General features: G+C 47.8%; 1 long non-coding RNA gene across 1 annotated transcript in view; it reads right to left on the reverse strand.

Moving 5' to 3' along the window:
* Positions 1-1910: 1910 nt before the first annotated feature.
* The window catches only part of LOC142301807 (uncharacterized), a 240757-nt gene continuing 219091 nt past the window's right edge, over positions 1911-23576 (reverse strand). Inside the window, exon 3 of the long non-coding RNA XR_012752888.1 lies at positions 1911-2254. This is a non-coding gene — a long non-coding RNA (uncharacterized LOC142301807). The remainder of the gene's footprint in view (positions 2255-23576) is intronic.

Below are 23576 nucleotides of genomic sequence, written 5' to 3' on the forward strand. Positions count from 1 at the left end.
GTGAACAGAATCCTGTGAAATAACACATCCATTGCGTCAGTTGACATTTATAAAACGACGGATGCGTCATTGCGACACAATGACGGACCTGATGAAAGCAAAACAACAGAAGTGTGAACATACCTTGAGATCTTTACTTTGACTTGGCCATTCCAAAACTAACTTTATTCATCTTCAAAAATTATTTTGCAAACAACTTTTGTGCTTGGGTCATTGTCTTTCTGCATGGCCCTTTTTCTCTTAAGGTTGAGCTCATGGACAGATGTTCTGACCAAAAATCAGAGAATAAAATTGTGTAGAATAATTGCGCATTTTTTAAGAAATCCGCTTCCATGGATTTTGCAAGATGGTGACTGCAAAATGTTAAAAAAATATTATTCTCACTTTTCCAACAACCCTCCCTTATCATGGCTGTGTATCAAAATAAGAGGAACCGCACGCGCTTTTTTTTTAAATTATTTCAACATATAGTTTTAAAAACAACGTGCAGCCCCCTCAATTTTGCTACCCAGCCAAGGTAAAGCCTGACAGCAAGGAAAGCAGGGAAAGCAGTGAATATGTGATGAGTGAATGCGCAACCTGGAAGCTGTGTACCTCTATGACAGAGCCTCGGTGAGTACAGTGCGCGCGCTCCTATCTTCCTATCACTTCTACCAACATTTTTAATCTCCGATCCCCATAGACTTATATGGGGACTGTATTCCAGACCGGAACCAGATAAAAAGAAAGATATTTTTGATAACCACCACGGGTAAGACAGATGGCCATCGGCTGCAATCTCTAGCTGTCTACTTTACTGTGGCGGGTTATCAAAATATATAGGGGATCCCATGTAGATTTTTCAAAATTATTTAAATAAATCATTTAGAAAAATGGAGTTAGGTCCCCCCATTGTTGATATCCAGCAAAGGTAAAGCTGACAGCTAGGGTTTGTATTGTCAGGTTGGGAAGAGCCATGGTTATTGGCCCCTCCCAGCCTGAACATACTAGCCCGCATCCACGCCAGAAGTGGCACATCTATTAGATGTGCCAATTTGTGCACTTTACCCGATGACCTTTATTCAGTGACCTAACTGCCGGATTGCCTGACTACTGTGATGCCATGTCCCACAACTCGGTCGTCCAGAAATCTGGCAATGAGTTCACTGGCAGTGACACTTGGCACCATGGGAGCCTGGCTGTGACCTCCAGTTAACTGAGTGATGTCACCACTTCTCTCAACCAGGTTCCCCTGCTGCCCTTTTATGTCATAGAGGCTGTGATAATCAGTGGTGTTTTCTATTTCTGCGGCCTCTGGATGTAGGATGGCAGAGATCATCGTGGGATATTGCGTGGATTATGTCAGACCTGCAGGGGTGTTTTAGGGGTTAAAAAAGGGGTGAACGCTAGTGTGTGCATTTTTTATTTCAAATAAAGGATTTTTTTGTGTGTGTACATTTCTTTTGATTTACACCGTTTGTAATGTGTGTGTCTGATAGACACCTCACCATTACTTCCCTAGGTCTTGGTTACAACTGTTATGATTTTTGAGAAATTACAGCTGACATCAACCCCATATAATGGATGCACCACTTCTGGGGTGTCTGCGGGGTAGTATTTTCAGGCTTCGATAGGCCATTAACCATGGCACTTCCCAGCCTGATAATACCAATCCCCAGCTGTCATCTTTACCTTGGCTGGTTATCAAACATAGGGGGTACCACACATCGTTTTTTTTAATTCTACAGTTTTGGGAAATCTCCTTCCAGTGAATATCTGCTGAATATCAAACCGAAAGTAACTGAGTACTAGCAGGAGGAATTCAGACCACATAAAGATTGCTGGTATAAACTCCTCTCTCAGTAAAAAAGGAGGTGCACACCACACGTGCTTTATTGTTACAAGCCTTTTTATGGAGCAATAGTGTGTTAATCTCTTAGAAAAATTCCTAGCAGTATACCATTGGTTATACTAGAAGCATATGTAGAAAGCATGTAATGTTTATGTCCATATTTGGGATTTCCTCTTCAGCCCTTCCATTGGTCGCGGGACCCTATCTTCAACCCACTATAATGCACATGCAATGAGTCCTTGTCACGTAGCACTGCAGGGCCGCTATCTCAACCCACCATTACTCGTAGAATCCTTGTCACGTATCTCACCAGTCATGGATCCAAACTTGTGAAGATGCAGCCAGTCATCATCATCAACATCTTCATTCTGTTCCCTTGTATTAGACATCAGTGGCAGACTTTGGTGTACACATACTTGCTACCTGAAACACAGCAATAATCAGGAAACAGGCTCGACCTTCTTACTCACATACAAAAGAAAGGTTAGATATAGAAAAGCATTTAAAATATATATATATTGCATTCTCACAGTAGCAAAGCATATATTGAGTCTTCACCGGTTTTAGATTAATGATCCCTTGTGAAGCACTCCCCTTTATAGCCGTGTTTTTCAGGACCAGAGGATTCCCATTATCCCTTTAACCCCTTCAGCCCCAAGCCCATTTTGACCCTAAAGACCAGGACATTTTTTGCAATTTTGACCAGTGTCACTTTATGAGGTTATAACTCTGGAACGCTTTAACAGATCCCAGTGATTCTGAGATTCTTTTTTGTGACATATTGGGCTTCATGTTAGTGGCAAATTTAGGCCGATATTTTTTGCGTTTCTTTGTGAAAAAAACGGAAATTTCGCGAAAATTTTGAAAATTTTGTAATATTCAAACTTTTAATTTTAATGCTTTAAAGCCAACGAGACATATGACACAAAATAATTAATAAATAACATTTCCCACATGTCTACTTTACATCAGAACAATTTGGGGAAAAAAAAAAAAATTTAAGGAAGCTATAGGGGTTCAAAGTTTATGAGCAATTTCTCATTTTTACAACAAAATTTACAAAGCCACATTTTTTAGGGACCACATCACATTTGAAGTGATTTTGAGAGGTCTACAAGACACAGAACACCCAAAAGTGACACCATTTCAAAAACGACACCCCTCAGGCTACTCAAAACCACATTCAAGAAGGTTATTAACCCTTCAGGTGCTTCACAGTAACTAAAGCAATGTGGAAGGAAAAAATGAACATTTTACTTTTTGCAACAAAAATGTTAATTTAGCCTCAAATATTGCATATTCACAAGGGTAGCAGGATTAAATGAACCCCCAAAATTTGTTGGGCAATTTCTTCTGAGCACGCAAGATACCTCATATGTGGCGAAAAAACACTGTTTGGGCGCACGGCAGGACTCGGAAGGGAAGGAGCGTCATTTGACTTTTTGAACAGAAAATTAGCTAGAATCGTTAGCCGCACCATGTTGTGTTTGGAGAGCCCCTGAGGTGCCGAAACAGTAGAGCTCCCCCACATGTGACCCCATTTTGGAAACTAGACACCTTATGGAATTTATCTAGATGTTTATTGAGCACTTTGAACTTCTGGGGGCTTCACAAAAGTTAATAGAGTTGAGCCGTGCAAATAAAAATTTTTTTTTTTACTACAAAATTGTTACTTCAACCAGGCAGCTTTTTTTTTCACAAGGGTATCAGGAAAAATTGCACCATAAAATGTATTGTGCAATTCCTCCTGAGTACACAGACATCTCATATGTGGTGGAAATAAATGTTTGGGCGCACAGCAGGGCTCAGAATGCAAGGAGCGTCATTTGACGTTTCAAACGCAAAATTGTCTGGGATAATTAGCGTATTCCATGTTTTGTTTGGAGACCCCCTGAGGTGCCGAAACAGTGGAGCTCCCCCAATTGTGACCCCATTTTGGAAACTAGACCCCCATGGCATAGAAAAAAAAATAGGGCGCACGCACAAATGTTCTGCAAAAAAGGGGGGGAGGACTAGGTGGGATGGAAAAAAGAAGTCCTGTCCAAAGTCGAGTACGACTGCAGGACGATTGCTGATCAGGTACCTAATTGTTCAAGTTTTGTTTTGTTTTTTTTATTTGGGGTGCACTAAAAAAAGCAAAAACTAGAGCAACAATTACATACCTGATCAGCCAATCACATAGCTTATCAGCACTTGGCGGCAGGCAGGTGGGGGAGGAGGGGGGGGAGAGAGAGTGGGAGATGCGATTGGGGATAGTTAGAAAAGAGCAACGAACAATACTTACAGGATGGATCAGAACAGCGGCAGATTGGGGGGCGGCAGATGGGGCGGCGGCAGATGGGGGGGCAGCGGCATATAAAGGGAGCATCTGTGAATGTGAGACGGCGGCGTCTGGGATCGGGTGGGGACGGATGGGAGAGGGCGCAGTGGATGCAGGAGCGGCAGAGGATGGGAGGAAGGGGAGTGGGAGGTGAGATTGGGGATAGTTACCCTACAGGATGGATCTAGGCAGCAGGATCACAGGAGATGAAGGAGGCAGCAGATCGAGGAGGGTGAGAGGTGGGTGAGGGAGCGCAGCGCAGATCACGGGGGAGACAGGTGAGCAGAACACAGATCATGGGAGTGAGAGGTGAGGGAGCACAGATCATGGGGGTGAGAGGTGGCGGGAGAGCGGACAGCAGATCACGGGGGTGACAGGTGAGGGAGCACAGATCACGGCAGTGACAGGTGAGGGAGCACAGATCACGGCGGTGACAGGTGAGGGAGCACAGATCACGGTGGTGACAGGTGAGGGAGCACAGATCACGGCGGTGACAGGTGAGGGAGCACAGATCACGGCGGTGACAGGGGAGGGAGCACAGATCACGGGGGTGAGAGGTGAGGGAGCACACATCACGGGGGTGACAGGTGAGTGAGCACACATCACGGCGATGACAGGTGAGGGAGCACACATCACGGGGGTGACAGGGGAGGGGGCGGGTAGCCGACCACGGGGGTGAGAGGTGGGGGGAGCATGCAGCACATCACGTAGAGGAGGGGGCGAGCAGCACATCACGGAGGAGAGGGGGCGAGCAGTACATCACGGAGGGGAGGGGGCGAGCAGTACATAACGTAGGAGAGGGGGTGGGCACCGATCACGAGGGGGAGAGGCCAGGCAGCAGATCGGGGGGAGGGGTGGCACTGTGGCAGATGGAGGAGGAGAGGGAGTGCGCAGCACATAATGGAGGAGAGGGGACGGGCACTGATCGCGAGGTGGAGGGGCCGGGCAGCAGATCGGAGGGAGCGGTGGCACTATGGCAGATGGAGGAGGAGAGGGAGCGCGCAGCACATCACAGAGGTGAGGGGGCAGGCACCAATCATGAGGGGGAGGGTCCGGGCAGCAGATCGGGGGGAGCGGTGGCACTGTGGCTGATGGAGGGTGGCGGCGGCGGATCGGGAGGCTTTTCGCCGGTTTCATACAGTGGAATGGCAGCGCGGCAACTTCCGGGTCCCATGCTCCGGTCACATAACAGCATGGGATCGGAGCTTGTCGCTCTGCAATTGCACTGTGTACACTCACTGTGCTGCCGTGCTGCAGGGAAGTGAAGCTGATGGGGGCGGTCACAGGCAACAGGTCCACTGTGATTGGAGAGATCGGTCACAAGGCCGATCTCTCCAATCAGAGCTACTGGAGCTGGGGGAGGGTGATTCAGTGAGGTCACCCAGCTCCAGCCAATGGCCAGTGCTACAGCTGCACTGGTCAGGGCTGGATTTCAATGTTTCAGTCACTTTAAATGGCTGGAACATTACAGTGGCTGTGATTGGTTGAGCGGTGTTTGTCAGCCAATCACAGCCTCCGTAGGTCCGGGGAGGAGGCACCACCCCTCCTGAGGTCAGGAACAGGTCCCCTCCTCCCCGAATCTGCGGTTTGTGTTAGCCGATTGCAGTCACCGGAGGCTCCGGTGCCGCGATTCCGCCATGACGGAAAGATCCGTCCTTGGTCGTTAAGGCCCAGGGCACCATGACGGATCTTTCCGTCTATGGTCGTGAAGGGGTTAAATTCCCTGTACTGTCATTATTTTGGTAATGGACTGTCGTTTTTATGGGAGGTATGTACATATCAGTTTCTTGTTCAGACTCATCAATGAGGGGAAATGTCGCGGTCAATTCTTCTACACCTTGAGACAGAATGTCCTTGAATCATGGGATAGCACAGGTTACTACAAGAAATAGAAAAGCATATAGAAATATATATATATATATATATATATATATATATATATATATATATATATAAACATTCTCACAGTAGAAAAGCATATAGGAAAATATATATTGTATTGTCACAGTAAAAAAAGCATATAGACAAATACAGTCATGGCCAAAAGTTTAGAGAATGACACCAAAATTATATTTTCACATGATCTGTTGCCCTCTGGTTTTTAATTGTGTTTGTTTGATCACATACAGAAATATAATTGCAATCATTTTATGAGTACCAAAAGGTTATATTGACAGTTAGAATGACTTAATGCAGCAAGTCAATATATGCAGTGTTGACCCTTCTTCTTCAGGACCTCTGCAATTCTCCCTGGCATGCTCTCAATCAACTTCTGGATCAAATCCTGACTGATAGCTGTCCATTCTTGCATAAGCAATGCTTGCATTTTGCCAGAATTTGTTGGTTTTTGTTTGTCCACCCATCTCTTGATGATTGCCCAGAAGTTCTCAATGGGATTAAGATCTGGGGAGTTTCCAGGTCATGGACCCAAAATCTCTATGTTTTGTTCCATGAGCCATTTAGTGATCACCTTTGCTGGGCGCCAAACTGCTCTTGGACAGTTGGGAGAAGTTGCTCTTGGAGGACATTCTGGTATCATTCTTTATTCATGGCTGTGTTTTAGGCAAGACTGTGAGTGAGCCGATTCCCTTGGCTAAGAAGCAACCCCACACATGAATCGTTTCAGGATGCTTAAAAGTTGGCATGAGACAAGACTGGTGGTAGCGCTCACCTCTTCTTCTCCTAATAAGCTGTTTTCCAGATGTCCCAAACAATCGAAAAGGGGATTCATCCGAGAAAATGACTTTACCCCAGTCCTCAGCAGTCCACTCCCTGTACCTTTTGCAGAATATCAGTCGGTCCCTAATGTTTTTTCTGGAGAGAAGTGGCTTGTTTGCTGCCCTCCTTGAAACCAGGCCTTGCTCAAGCAGTCTCCGCCTCACAGTGCATGCAGAAGCACTCACACCAGCCTGCTGCCATTGCTGAGCTAGCTCGGCACTGCTGGTAGTCTGATCCCGCAGCTGAAACAGTTTTAAGATACGGTCCTGGCGTTTGCTGGTCCTTCTTGGGCGCCCTGGAGCCTTTTTGGCAACAATGGAAGCTCTCACCTTGAAGTTCTTGATGATGCGATAAATTGTTGACTGAGGTGCAATCTTTGTAGCTCCGATACTCTTCCCTGTTAGGCCATTTTTGTGCAGAGCAATGATGGCTGCACAAAAGCATGAGATAACCATGGTTAACTGAAGAGAAACAATGATACCAAGCACCAGCCTCCTTTTAAAGTGTCCAGTTGTGTCATTCTTACTTAATCATGACTGATTGTTCGCCAGCCCTGTCCTCATCAACACCCACACCTGTGTTAATGGAACAATCACTAAAACAATGTTAGCTGCTCCTTTTAAGGCAGGAATGCAATGATGTTGAAATGTGTTTTGGGGGTTGAAGTTCATTTTCTTAGCCAATATTGACTTTGCAAGTAATTGCTGTTAAGCTGATCACTCTTTATGACATTCTGGAGTATATGCAAATTGCCATTAGAAAAACTTAAGCAGTAGACTTTGTAAAAATTAATATTTGTAGCATTCTCAAAACTTTTGGCCATGACTGTATATTGAAGTTGACTCGCCCACCCCAGGGCTATGGGACACCCGGTGCCGGACTAGTCCGGTGGTAGTCAGTGGTGGCTGGGCCCGGCTCCGTGGCCCTGGTGGGTGTCAGTTGAATATGTGGCTTGAATTAAAGTTTGTGTTCGTGACGCCACCTGTGGTATGCGGCTACTAAGCCGCCGCTGCTGTGTGAGGCCTCCGGGATGATGTTATGGCAGCAATGGTAGTACTGCTCCCCACAGGTGGAGCAATGCCCGGGGCACGGTTGGTGTTTGTGGAAGTCTATGGTGCTGCGTGACTAACACGGTGCAGGGCCGACCAGCAATGAAAGAAACAGGCACAAACAGTAGTCTCTTTACCTTCTCCTCTTTTACTCGGCAGAAACTTAGTCCAGGGAGACCGTCACAGATGGTAAAGATGATCCGGCCGGCCTGGAAGTGCCTGGGGTGATCTTTGGCCAGTTGAGTATGAGGCCTACTCCTTAATCTTTCTCTGCTGTGTTAGGACACTGCACTTTGGGTTTGCAATTGCCCTCTTGCTGCTGGGACTTGTTGTTCGTCCCCTTTTCTGTGTGGTAGACTGCGCAGGCCCTCTCTGGTGCTTCTCTGCTGGAGTCTACACCGGGCCCTTGGGATACAGCTGTACCTTCAGATTTCTTCTGGGACAGGGGGCTTACAGCTCTCCTGCCCTCCGGATTCAGCTACCAGGGATGGATTTTATGCCCTGGCAACTACAGACTCCGATGTCCGAGTCCCTGCTGTGCCTCTCTGCTCCCCTTGCTTCACTGGGCCAAGCTATCCCAGCTCTAGGCCCCAGTTTACAAGGCAGCACTACTCTGCGTCTGCACTCTTTCACTCCTGTCTCCAGACTAACCACTACTTCCTCCTTCCAGCCAGACTTAAGGAATGCTCCCTGAAGTTCCAGGTTCAGAGCTCCCCCTGCTGGCCGGAGGGAGAACTGTGTTGAGTGTTAACTTACTGGCCAATAGATCTCCCAATTACCTCCAGGCTCAGCATTAACCCTTTTGGGAGGGCAATGCTGTTGTGGCGACCAGGTCCTGGGGCGCCACATATTCTCACAGGATCCCCTCTATTGTTGATAACTAGCTACGGTAAAGCAAACAGCTGAGGATTGCAGCCTGTAGCTGCTGCTTTACCTGCACAGGTTATCAAACTATGGCGAGAGCACATGTGATTTTCATTTATAGTGTGGTCCGGACAATCACAGTCGTTTCAGTGCATGACATTGCCGTGATGTAGCTGGAAGTGCCTATGTATGTATTTTCTCCAACCACTGTCATCCCTATCTGAATTACATATTCTTCTAACTCTTTGTTCTTGGTTCACACCTGTCTATCTCTTCTGCATCTTAAGTAGTTTGTTTTCTAGCTGTGAAGTAGCCCAAATGTTTCTCTTAGTTTGTACTTACTAATTCACCCCTGGTGTGTTTTTCAGAGCTCTCTTCCTCTATCCCCCTCCCCTCTGCTCACACCTGAGTCATTTTCTAGGCCTCTAGAGTTGTATAAATTTGTTGGCACAGGTCTGTTATGACCATGGTCTGTGTGGTTTGATAAGTGGGCAATCAGAAATATTCCAGAAATGTCCCAGAAGTGACCAGAAGGTGAGCGTTACCTCTATTACTGTGTGTCTGTCACTTGCATTTTTTCCCCTTATACTTTTTCATATTCCCATATGTAAACCTTAAACTCACCATGTTCACCTATGCCCTCACAGTCTTTGCTCCACTCCTCCTCACTCTCCTTCGCTAACCCCAAACGCCAGCACTCACCAAACAAATATTAATCTCCCCTTCCCTTTTACCTCCCCACCTGTCCTAATCTGCTGACCTGCTCCTAAATCTCAGGTTTCTCTTAATAACACGCAGACCATGCCGTGCACTCTCCTTCTCCCACCTGCTCTCCCTTTCTCTACTTCTCCTCACTGCTGGTGACATATTTCTCAATCCTGGACCGCCCACAGATGGGACACTCCTCTCTGCCACCCCCCTATCGCTCCACACTTACTAGTAACTACCGCAACCTCTCCAATATAAAACCCATTCCCCTCTCACCCACTCTGCCGCCCACTCTCTCTGGAGCGCTGTGGAATGCATGTTCGGTCTGTAACAAACTGCACATCATTCACGACCTCTTTACCTCCAGCAATCTATCCTTTCTGGGCATCACTGAAACATGGCTGACACCATCCAACATTGCCTCCCCTGCAGCACTATGCTACGGTGGCCTCCACTTCACCCACACTTTTCGCCCTGGCAATAGACAGGGTGGAGGAGTGGGCCTCCTTCTTTCTAACAACTGCAGCTTTAATCCAATCCCACCTCTACCCTCCCTTGTCCTGCCTTCCTTTGAAGTGCACTCTGTCCGCATCTATTCTCCTTCCAACCTCCAAGTGGCCATCATATACAGACCCCCAGGCCCTACCACTTCCTTTATCGACCAGTTCTCTGCCTGGCTTCTACACTTTCTCTCTGCTGACATTCCCACTATCATCATGGGTGACTTCAACATCCCCACTGACACCCACCAGTCAGCAGCCTCCAAACTACTCTTCCTTGCTTCATCTTTTGGTCTATCTCAGTGGTCCGCCTCTGCCACCCATAAAGATGGACACACATTAGACCTTATCTTCACCCGTCTCTGCTCTCTATCTAACCTCACTACCTCCCCTCTCCCCTTATCTGACCACCATCTATTGACCTTCTCTGCTCTGTCCTCCTCACCTGCCCCTCCTGTCCAGCACGTATCACACCCTCGCAGAAACCTCCCACACGTCAACATACACACCCTTTCTGACTCTATCCTACCACTGTCCTCCATATCTTCAGTCCACGACACAAACAGTGCCACCACTTTCTGCAACGCCACTCTCACATCAGCTATTGATTCAGTCGCTCCTCTTGTGCAGGGCAGAGTGAGACAAATCAATAGACAACCCTGGCACAACAGCCTCACTAAAAAACTGCGGCAAGTGTCTAGGGCTGCAGAGCGGCGCTGGAAGAAAATGCACTCCCAGGAAGACTTCACCACATTCAAAAATGCAATTCACACATTTCGCTTGGCCCTTACCTCGGCTAAACAGGAATACTTCAGAAACCTCATATCCTCTTTAACACACAACCCGAAACAGTTATTCAATACTTTCAACTCCCTCCTTCGCCCACCACTGCCCCTCCAACCTCCCTCATTTCCGCAGAAGAATTTGCCACATATTTCAAAGAAAAGATCGACCAAACCAGACAAGTCTTTTCTGCTCAACCACCACAACCCCTTCATATAACAGACCACTGCTCCTCCCCCATAAACGTCCCCTCCACTATCACCGAAGAAAAGCTTGCACATCTTCTCTCAAAAGCGCACCTCACCACCTGCGCACTTGATCCCATCCCAACCCACCTCCTCCCCAACCTCACCACTATCCTAATTCCAGCCTTAACCATTCTCTTCAACCTATCTTTAACAACTGGTACCTTCCCTTCTGCCTTTAAACATGCAACAGTCACACCCATCCTAAAGAAACCTTCCCTCGACCCAACCTCTGCTGCCAGCTATTGCCCCATATCGCTACTCCCATTCGCCTCAAAACTCCTGGAACAGCACGTCCATGCTGAACTTTCCTCCCACCTCTCCTCTAACTCTCACTTTGACAACCTACAGTCCGGCTTCCGTCCACATCATTCCTCTAAAACTGCCCTGACTAAAATCACAAATGACTTACTTACTGCCAAAGCTAACAAGCACTTCTCTATACTGCTACTTCTAGACCTATCCTCAGCTTTTGACACTGTTGACCACTCCCTGCTACTACAGATCCTCCCTTCCCTTGGTGTCAGAGACCTCGCCCTCTCTTGGATCTCTTCATACCTCTCCAACCGCACTTTTAGTGTCTCCCACTCCCACACAACCTCTTCATCCCGTCCTCTCTCTGTTGGTGTCCCTCAAGACTCTGTCCTGGGACCATTACTTTTTTCTATCTATACATTTGGCCTGGGACAACTCATAAAGTCCCATGGCTTCCAGTACCACCTATATGCCGATGACACTCAGATCTACCTCTCTGGCCCAGATATCACATCTCTGCTGTCCAGAATCCCAGAGTGCCTATCTGCTATATCTCCCTTCTTTTCCTCTCGCTTCCTAAAGCTCAATGTGGCCAAAACTGAACTGATCATCTTTCCTCCATCTCACCTACAATCTCTACCTGATCTATCTATTACAATAAATAACCTCACACTCTCCCCAGCACCCAAAGTTCGGTGCCTCGGAGTGACCTTTGACTCTGCCTTGTCCTTCATACCACACATTCAGTCCCTCACCACCTCCTGTCGTCTTCAACTCAAAAACATTTCCAGAATCCGTCCCTTCCTCAATTCTCAATCTACAAAAATGCTAGTGCATGCTCTCATAATCTCCCGCCTCGACTACTGCAACATCCTCCTATGTGGTCTCCCTGCTAACACGCTCGCCCCTCTCCAGTCCATCCTTAATTCTGCTGCCCGACTGATCCACCTCTCGCCTCACTACCACCCTGCTTCTCCTCTCTGCATGTCCCTTCACTGGCTCCCAATCTTCCATCGTATCCAATTCAAACTACTAACACTGACTTAAAAAGCCATCCACAAATTGTCTCCTCCATATATCTCTGAACTAATCTCTCGCTACACTCCAACACATAATCTCCGGTCCTCCCAAGATCTCCTTCTCTTCTCTCTTAATCGCTCCTCATGCAACCGCCTCCAAGACTTCTCCCGAACATCCCCAGTCTTCTGGAATTCGCTGCCTCAACACGTCAGATTATCTACTACACTTGCAAACTTCAAACGGAACCTAAAGACTCATCTGTTCAGAAATGCCTATAATCTACAACAACCTCACTGCTTCACCACCGTGCGAAGCTGCCGCCCCACCACCGTGCGGAGCTGCCGCCCGACCCCCCCACCCCACCTACTGTCTCCTCCCCAAAATCCTTTAGAATGTAGCCTGCAAAGGCAGGGCCCTCTTCCCTCTGTACTAGTCTGTCTATTGTAACTTGTATATGTGTTCTGTATGTAACCCCCTTCTCATGTACAGCACCATGGAATCAATGGTGCTCTATAAATAAATAATAATAATATATATATTTATATATCTAATATATAAAGCTGAATGTGTGTATGTATGTATTTGTGTGTGTATGTCCGGGATTGACATCTGTACCGTCGCAGGTACAGCCACAAAAGTTTGCACACTCACACGTTTGGACCCCGAGAGCGTCATAGGCTATGTTGTGAGGCGAAATTTTAACCCCGCGCGTTCCAATATACCAATCAATTTTGCCCCTATCTACATAATGGGGAAAAAGTGAAACGAAAAGTGTATCCGCACCGTCGCATTTACAATCGCGAAATTTTGCACAGACACCTCATGTGACCCAGGGAACGTCGTAGACTATGTTTTGACAGGAAAATTTAACCCCGCGCTTTACAGTTACTCTCCAAAAAACATGCCTCCATTAAAGTAAATGGAGCCTAGAACTACAGGTTATTAGTAGGAGCTGTGATTGGTTGCTATAGGAACAAAAGACATTCATAGTATAAGAAGCTTATATGTGAGGTAATAAGATGTCGGTGGGGAGACGGATAGAGGGAGACAGAGAGAGACAGACAGAGAGAGACAGACAGACACAGACAGGGAAAGATACAGACAAACAGTGAAAGAGACAGAAAGAGACAGACCTGGAAAGAGACAGATGGGGAAAGAGACAGATGGGAAAAGAGACAGACAGACATGCAGACAGGGACAGAGACAGACAGACAGGGAAGGAGTAGACAGCCTGAGAGACAGACAAAGATAGATGGAGAAAGGCACAGACCTTGATAGAGACACATGGGGAAATAGACAGAGAAATAGAGACAGACAAGGAAAGAGACAGACAGAGACAGGCAGACAGGGAAAGAGACAGACAGGAAAAGACACAGACAAAGAGATGGGGAGACAGACGGGGAAAGAGACAGACCTAGGAAAGAGACAGACCTGGAAAGAGACAGACGGGGAAAGAGACAGATAGGGAAAGAAACAGAGAGATAGAGACAGACAAAGAAAGAGACAGACAGAAACAGGCAGTCGGGGAAAGAGACAGATGGAGAAAGAGACAGACGGGGAAGGAGACAGACAGGGAGGTAGACAGACGGGGAAAGAGACAGACGGGGAAAGAGACAGATGAGGAAAGAGACAGACGAGGAAAGAGATAGACCTGGAAAGAGACAGACCTGGAAAGAGACACCTGAAAAGAGACACCTGAACAGAGACAGACGGGGAAAGAAACAGAGAGATAGAGACAGACAAAGAAAGAGACAGACAGAGACAGGCAGACGGGGAAAGAGACAGACGGAGAATGAGACAGACGGGGAAGGAGACAGACGGGGAAAGAGACAGACAGAGACAGATGTGGAAAGAGACAGATGTGGAAAGAGACAGACGGGGAAAGAGACAGACGGAGAAAGAAACAGACGGGGAAAGAGACAGACCCGGAAAGAGACAGACGGAGTACATTACTTGGCCAATTTAGTTAAATCTGTGTGGAATATCTGTGGTGTTGAAATATATGTTGTGAAATGCTTCTATTAGCTTAGTTTTTGCCTTTTAATAATTACATTTCTATCTATTTGTTTTGTGGTTTTTGGGTGCAGAATACATTTTTGTTAATACATTCTATTAACAGCAGTTATTAACCCAGGCAAAGCCGGTTAGTACAGCTAGTATATATATATATATATATATATATATATATATATATATATATATATATATATATATATATATGTATAGTTGTTGGTTTAGACAGAGCCACAGACAAATATTGTGGTACACTTGCGTTACCTGCCTTTGGAATGAATGGATGCAGTTACTACCTAATGATTGTACACAGCGTCCCTCTAGGCACGGAGGCAATTTAGAGCTTGCAAGCCGGCCCTGCTCCATGTTATATTTCAGGAGCAATGCGTCCTATTGTTAAACTCGCAGCAGAAACAAACAATGATAGTTTATTGCAAAGCTGTTTTACTGTAATGAGCATTGTGGGGAATATTGAAAAAGATCTTTTTCCGAGCCAAAAATGAATTTGTAAGTCATAAAGCGTCTTACGCGGAAATTAACACTGACCTCTTCAGTGCTAGAATGGTCAACAAAGACTAGACATTTTTAGCAATAAAGAGGGAACTCGGTATATGTTTTATTTCATTGGAGGGTCACTTTTAGCGCCTGTCAAAATCCACATTTAAGGCATGATTAACTAATAACAAGATTTCTTACATTTGTTTTTTTGTCGCTATAAAAACCTACAGTATAATTCCTTTTATCCATCACCTTATAGTCCAGATATTATTCATTCTAGAAATTTATAACACCACACCAGAAATTGAACAGTGAACAGAAATATTTGGTAATTAGACGTGTCCAAATAAAGAACAAATTAATACTAATATATTTACTTATGTTTGTGCCTAGGCTTTATTCTCTGCTCTTACACAAAAGTTTAAGTTTAATAATGTGGCACTTCTCCCAGCCATGAGGGATCTGCTGAGTTTACAACAAAGACATGAGTTTTGTCATGACTGTCTCATGACTCTGCTCGTGTAGAGCTACTGTATGTGTTTGTTTTACTTCTATTGGTTTCCTCCAGGGGTTAGGTAATTTAGGAGGAGCCTATTTATTCCAGCCTCGTGCCGGGGGTCACGTTGGTTTTTATTGGAGTTGTTTCTCTCTGAATGCTGCCAGTAATAGTTCCTGCTTTGCAGTGTGCGCTTCCTGGTTCCCATGAGTACTCCCTCCTCTGACCTCCGTTCTGTCCCATCTTGTCTTACTTCCCTGTCTCCATACTTGCTCTTCCCCTGACCTCCATTCTGTGCAGTCTTGTCTTACTTCCCCTGTCTCTGTACCTGCTCTCCACTTGTAATCCCCTCTCTGCTCCCTCCTCCATACTTATCTGCTCGGCTTCTGAAACCAGTGTGTACTCTGACTTCAGCTCTGCTTCCCTCTGGTTCTTAATGTGACTTCCTGGCTTTCTGACCCTCTGCTCTCACCTGACTCCAGCTTTGCTTGCTACTCTGTACAGACGTGACTTCCCGGTACCAACCTTAAGGCTTACTGAGTACTCTCTTGCATCCCTGCATTGGTGCTAGTGACCTCTAGTGGGCTTGTGATGAGCCGATGAGGTCCGAAGGGTTACTCGTCACCGGGTTGATGTAGGGGGTGGGATGTCACAGCTGTCCAGGCCCTGTTCTGTGACCCCGGTAGCATCAATAAATGGGGAATGATGATGGAGATTGTAGTTATTCATGATGCCACCTGTGGTTTGCAACTCTAATGGGAGCCATCACTGCAAAAGGTTTCCTCTGAGGGCCAATAGTAGTGCAGCTGGTTGGTACAGCTCTCCACAGGCAGAGCTCAGGTCCACATGGAGGTTGGCAGTAGTAGTCTCTGCTGGGGGAGCGCATGGTCAGAGGAGATGAAGAAAGGGAGCGACACAGGAGTTGCAATCAAAGTTCTTTACTCACTGAGATGTCACTGCCTTTGGACTGCCAGACTCTGCTGTCATGGGCTCCAGCCAATCCCAGATAGTTCGGAGGTCAGAATCGGTGGTTTTCTCTGTGAGTCTGTCCTCCCTGCACTGTGTTGTGTGATTCCCTGTGGCTTGAAGCTACGCTGGGACCCGAATCCTTGGATTAGTTGTGTTCCCATCCCATATGGCAGGCAGCGTGAGTCCTTTACTGGTGTCGCTCTTGTGTCACGACTCCTGGCTCTAGTATGCTGCTGTTGTGTGAGCCAAAAGACTTGAAATTCTCTGCCCGGCAGATTCTGCTGGTGGGACGTGCTGTGCCACCAGCCTAGGGCTCCGTACCCTGAAGTGTGCGCTCGGTCCTGAGGGAGCTATCAGCTCTCCCCTCAGCGACCGTGTTCCCCCACCATCTCACTTGTTCCATGTTGCTGGCTAACTGCCACTGACTGACTGAATGTGTGTGTGTGTGTCGCCTTACTCCCCATTGTGTAGCTCCACACCCCAGGTTGCTGAACTAGTGGGTGGGAGTTCCCATACCTTGTGGTGACCATCCAAATGACCCTACCCTAGTCCAGTCTCTGTTAGAGGGCCACTAACTATGTGTTGCATGGGTTGTGGTTTACCGGCAAAGATCTCCTCCCTACCCGGGATGAATGAGTGATGATGAGGTGCAGTACCGTGTGGCGACCAGGACCGTAACTACAAACGGGGCAGCCGGGGCACTGCCCTGGGGCCCCAACCACCCAAGAGGCCCCAAACTGATGGTAAAAAATTGTATTTTAATACTTTAATTTCTCATAAAATACCCAGCTCCTATATTATTTGAGTTTAAAGTTAATAAAAAATAAATGAAAAGATCCATGAAAGTGCAAGCGTAAATGTTTTTTGTTCGTTTACTTTAAACGGGGAAATGCTATTTTGCTTAGTAACAGGAGCTCTATGGCAGACAGTAGACTGTCAGTTGATCGTGTGGTGTCGCGCTAGACGGTGACTCAGCCAATAGTTCAGGCAGCGGCCGTGACGCGATGTGCACTGACACTGAGGTCTTGTTTTGAGAGGAGACAGACAGTCTCAGCAGACCCAAATATCTCTGTGACAAACTGTGGATGAGATAACTGTGGGGAAAAAAAGGCGCAAATAGGGTCTTACCCGGTAAACACGTGGAGGTGAATAATGACAGGTACACTCACCTGGAATGGTTGTGCCAGTCACAACCCCTTTCAAAACATATGGATCACGATATGGTGTTGCAGAAGGCAGCGGTCCCGCGTTGAAGAGACAGTTCAAAAAGTATGAGAAAGCAGGTTGATATACCGCGCCATACCACAGAAGTCAAAAGGGTTGAAATTAAATCACTTTTTCTTTATTTTCACAGGTCTACGCGTTTCAGGGACATAACCGTCCCCTTCCTCAGGACAATGCACAGAAAATACTATCTAGTATTAGTATTTTCTGTGCATTGTCCTGAGGAAGGGGACGGTTATGTCCCTGAAACGCGTAGACCTGTGAAAATAAAGAAAAAGTGATTTAATTTCAACCCTTTTGACTTCTGTGGTATGGCGCGGTATATCAACCTGCTTTCTCATACTTTTTGAACTGACAAACTGTGAGAAGCCCTGCCCCTCTCCAGTCTGGAGGTCTATACTGCTGCGAGGGGGAGGGAGGGAAGGAGGGGGAAGTCTCCATTATCACACATTCCTCCCGGCTCTGGGTCATGCAGTATCATAATATATCTTCTCAGTCATCTGCCTCTTGTTTTCAATAATCAGAGCTGTGTACAACCCCCACTCTTCTCACAACCGGGAGGGAGCAATAGTGACTGCTGCTGTACCTGTGGTCGGGGGTTGTATTTGATGTCTGGCACCTGCTGGGGGAGGCAGAAATGTCAGCACCAGTCTCTCTCCTCCCGGAGAGAGCGGCTGGACACAGTGCACATATCCTGGGCAGCCGCACTGTCTCTTTGCCACTAGGTGGCCATGGCGCCCTGCACCTGTCGTATAAGACAACCCCTGACTTCTGAGAAGATTTTCAGGGGTTAAAAAGTAGTCTTATTTATACGCCATCGTCAGAAAATACGGTACTGTGATTGTGTGTGTTAATAAAATGGTTTATCATGAAACGAATTCGGCACCAGCCAAGTGGAAATAAAAAAAGACAGACTGCGAAAAGAAGAAACTTGGAGGCTGAAAAAAGTTTGAAGAACTTAGCAGCATGGCTGGATGTTGAAAACCACTTGATAGGGAATGATGATAAGAAAGGTATGTATGATTTGATTGGTTACATTTGCATGATGTTTGTTTATTTTCTGATAGTTAGGAAACAGCTGTTTAAAACTGAACAAATTGGTAATGTTTGAGTAATATTATGTTTAAGTGAACAAAGTTTAAATATATACTGTTTAAAAATACTTAATATTTAATAAACATATACAGTTATTTGAAAATTGTGCAATATTTGGAATTATTCACCTTATTAATTTTCCAAACATATTCACTGAATATTTAACTTCTAAAACTTGCATCATAAACAAAATCTATTAAAGGTCTTGCAGAGCGTGGTAAAGCCTGTGTGTTGTATACAACAATGCGTAGCAGGCTTCACCACGTTCCGCACAACCTCTAGTAATTGAAATGTTGAGGGGCCCCACTATGAAGTTTTGCCCCGAGGCCCCGAAGTTTATAGTTATGGCACTGGTGGCAACTGAAGCCTCAGGGGCGCCACACTTGCGTTAGACTGCACTAAGGAGCACTCCATCTTCCCTGAGTTCCTGCGCTCCCTAGTGGTAGCATCACAAGTTTTTACAATTTCAACAAGTTTCCTACAAACTCCGAACCTACAGCAAAACCAAAGAAATGAGAAGGATAAAATTTCCCAATGTACAGAAGCTTCTTATCCTACTGTTGCCCTAATTATGAGCCTGTTACTGCCCTATTTGTCTCATTTACTGCACCTGCTGTGAGGCACACAAACACAGTACTCCTTTTAGTGCCCCACATAGAATTAATCCCCACTACTGTACCCCTTACCCCTATACAGCAATTTTGCCGTTTTTGTGCCCCCTAGATGGTAAAATTGCCCCTACAATATTTATTCCCTTTGTAAGTGTGACGCCCTGGCACAGCCAGGTTGTCACAGAAAGAGTTAATCCTCCTTGGTAATCTGATCTCACACCGGTGCAGCCAGACAAAGCACAGCCCCCAGAGTAAGAGAAAAGCAGAGGAGAGGGGAGGGGCTGGGGCAGACAGTGTGTGGAGAGCAGACAGGAGAGAAGTCTGGAGTGTAGCTCCCAGGCTGGGAGTGAGGCGTCTCTGAGAGGGCTGGGACAGGCCGTAGTGAGGAAGGGGCCAGAACAGGTAGCCGGAGCAGGGCGGTGGCCCCTCGGTACCTGGGTACCCGGATCACTACAGGGGAGTGATTCCCCGTTCCCGGCTGAGGAGAAAGAGGAAGAGAGAGAGGAGAGAAAGGCACTTGGCTGCAGGGAAGGAACAACAAGGGCTGCTGCACCGTGTGTGGGACACTAACACCCCGTACCTAAGGCTGCGGACACCGGCAATTCCTAGTTTACCAGTGACTCCGTGTGACTTTCTTGTGAGTACACCCATGCCCTCGGGCCCCCGCACTGCAGCGCTGCGCCCTGCTCCCTGCTTACCCCATCACCGGGCCCCGGGATCACCAACCCCTACCCACGGAGGGGCAACACAACACCTAGCTGCTCCGCATCACCATCCCCGGGATCCCCACACCGAGCAGCGGTGGTGCTACACATCACCACAACCGTGGGTGGCATCACGGACAATATCCCAACACCCAAATACCCCTTTTACTGTGGAGCCTGGGAATACAGACCGGGTCACGCCACCGTGATACCCGCAGAAGTGACTCTGTGGCCCGGATCTGAGTACCTCTGGTCCCCGGGCGACACATTTGGCGTCACGAACAGGATCGAGCCCATCCAGTCACCTGGAGGAAGTGCGCCTTGCCCCGTCCGTCAGCGGCGTCCCGCTGAGGAAAAATCCATAAGTCCGCCATTTTAGCCGCCATTTTAGGCGCCAAAAACAACAGCTTGGCGCCTTCTTCTCCGAGCGGCGGGCGCGAAAAAGAGGCTCCGCCCCATGAGAACGCGGGCGGAAGTGAAGCTCCGGAGAACCGGAAGCGAAAGAGAAACTTTAAAGTTGCTGGAAGGACTGCTCCCGAGTACCAAGGGGGAGCAGTAGGAAGGAACCGCAGCTTATGTAACAAGGACTGTAAAGGCAGGGACGCCAGGACTCTGCCAACGTTTGGTTCCTGGAGAGGCCGCCGCAGCGATGCACCGACCCGTTACCTCTGTTACCGGTAGCGGAGCCCGCAGCGCCTGTTGGGGAGGACCCAGACCTGGGGTCCCCAGGCCTCACCTTTGTCACCACCCTGCCACCGGCCCCGGCAGTCCGCCCGGCCGCGACGGAGATGACGACGGCTCCGGCAGTCCGCCCGGCCGCAACGGCAGCAAAGTGACGGTCCCGTTGACCAATCTGGAACCGTTTCTGGACTGGGGTCAAGGGGTGCTGCCTGGGTTTTAGGAGCAGCACCAAGGCTAGGTTGTTTGGTTGGGTGACTAAAGGACCCGTCACGTTGACATTATTAAAAGTGTTATTTGTTGTTGCAACGTTAAAGCAATGTGCATCCCGCTGTGGGAAGATTGAAAGTGCATGTGTGAAAATGTTTAAAATGTTTTATCCTTTTTTTTCAGTTTTAATAAATGTCGGTGCCTAGCCGGCCCGAGGACGGGCCGTGTTTTACCAAGGGGGTGTGTGACGCCCTGGCACAGCCAGGTTGTCACAGAAAGAGTTAATCCTCCTTGGTAATCTGATCTCACACCGGTGCAGCCAGACAAAGCACAGCCCCCAGAGTAAGAGAAAAGAAGAGGAGAGGGGAGGGGCTGGGGCAGACAGTGTGTGGAGAGCAGACAGGAGAGAAGTCTGGAGTGTAGCTCCCAGGCTGGGAGTGAGGCGTCTCTGAGAGGGCCGGGACAGGCCGTAGTGAGGAAGGGGCCAGAACAGGTAGCCGGAGCAGGGCGGTGGCCCCTCGGTACCTGGGTACCCGGATCACTACAGGGGAGTGATTCCCCGTTCCCGGCTGAGGAGAAAGAGGAAGAGAGAGAGGAGAGAAAGGCACTTGGCTGCAGGGAAGGAACAACAAGGGCTGCTGCACCGTGTGTGGGACACTAACACCCCGTACCGAAGGCTGCGGACACCGGCAATTCCTAGTTTACCAGTGACTCCGTGTGACTTTCTTGTGAGTACACCCGTGCCCTCGGGCACCGCACTGCAGCGCTGCGCCCTGCTCCCTGCTTACCCCATCACCGGGCCCCGGGATCACCAACCCCTACCCACGGAGGGGCAACACAACACCTAGCTGCTCCGCATCACCATCCCCGGGATCCCCACACCAAGCAGCGGTGGTGCTACACATCACCACAACCGTGGGTGGCGTCACGGACAATATCCCAACACCCAAATACCCCTTTTACTGTGGAGCCTGGGAATACAGACCGGGTCACGCCACCGTGATACCCGCAGAAGTGACTCTGTGGCCCGGATCTGAGTACCCCTGGTCCCCGGGCGACACATAAGCATTCTAGAAAATAATAGTGCCCTCTTTTTGCTACTTAGAAAGTAATAATGCCCCATGTATAACCCTATCATTATTATTATTATTATTATTATTATTATTATTAAACTGTGAGTTCCTCTATAATGTAATAATGCCCTTTTAGTGTTCCCTTAGGAATTAATAATGCCCCTTTAGTCTACCAAAAAAGTAAGAAGGATCCCTGAACCATACCTTTCAATAAAGTATTTCAACAAAAGTAATATGGCTTCCTGAGTTGCCTAGATATAGCAATAATTGTTTCCGAGTCCCCCAAGAGATAGGAAAAATATCCCCCAAGATCTTCACATGTGATAATATTACCCAAAAAGTCACCTCACATATACATATAATACCTTAGCCTTGGGTCATGATTAGGGATGATCGAATACCTCAAATATTCGGCTTCGCAAATATTTGCCGAATAGGTCGCCGCTATTCGACTATTCGCGAATATTCGATGCGCAATGTAAGTCTATGGAAAACCCGAATAACAACTATTCGTAACTATTCGGGCTTGCATCGAATAGTCACATAATGGCGACCTATTCGTCAGATATTCGCGAAGCCGAATATTTGAGGTATTCGATCATCCCTAGTTATGATGAGTCCGCTAGCATCCCCATTAGAGGAGCTATGCAATATGGTCAAATCATTGTACCACTGCTAGTCCAAACCCAGTAGATACAGCTTTAATATTATCTCTTAGATCACCACTCAACTGCTTCCTTCCAAAATTGACTAGTTCTGGTATATACAATATAACAGATCATAAAAGCTGCAAACATGGTCCTTTATCATAGATCCTTTGTCATGGATCTGTATGTACTCTGCATACCACCAAATGATGTTTTTATGAAATATCTCTGTGCCGCCCCCCGTGCCAGCAGCTGCCGCTGCTCGTATCCGGACCTTCTGGGGGGTGGCTTGAGGGTCTCCGGACCCGGGGGTCTTGCGGACACGCCGAATAAAACGGGGACGTAGATGTACGGGCTAGGCCGTATTAAGTTTGTGACGCCACCCACGGTGTGTGGTGAGGTGGAACACCACCGCTGCTGTTATGGGGCACCCGGGGGAGATGTAGAGTGGCAGCTGGATGTTAACCCCTCCAGTAGGGATGGTTACCCCGGGACCCAGTGTCTTTTGCAGGGTGTAGCGATGGCGAAGGCCTGCACGCCTGAGCAAGCAGGGGGGTGTTTGATTACTCACAGTACATGAATCACACGAGTCTTTTGGTAAACCAAGGTGCTGGTGGCCGGCTGCATTCAGGTCCCCCACCCAGGCTGGTGGTCACTGTCCTTTTCCTCTGCACTTGTTTTGTGTATGGTGGACTGCCTGGTCTGGAAATCAGGAGTCCGCTCCCGGCTGGATGTGACCTAAGGAGCCGTGCCCACAGACGCTGGCCCGTGGGATCTATGGGCCCTGGCGGTGACCTCCTATCCCTATCAGTGGGCTGTTGTCTTCTATGAGGGACTTTGGGTGGGACAGGACCTATAATCCTGGCGTCAATCGGTTAATTAACCAAGCCGCTGGTTTCTGTTCTTGGCTTCAGGGTCCGAGTACCCCCTTTTGTGCTACGGTTTCCGGGACAGTTCACCGTGTCGGTACCGGCGGGCTACAACTCTGTCCCGGTCCACCTCGGTTCTGCCGATCCATCTTCCCGTCTCCTGCTGACGGAGACCACCGTCTGCCTCCTAGCCAAG

The sequence above is a fragment of the Anomaloglossus baeobatrachus genome, chromosome 4, assembly GCF_048569485.1.
Source record: "Anomaloglossus baeobatrachus isolate aAnoBae1 chromosome 4, aAnoBae1.hap1, whole genome shotgun sequence".
Classification (NCBI taxonomy): Eukaryota; Metazoa; Chordata; class Amphibia; order Anura; family Aromobatidae; genus Anomaloglossus; species Anomaloglossus baeobatrachus.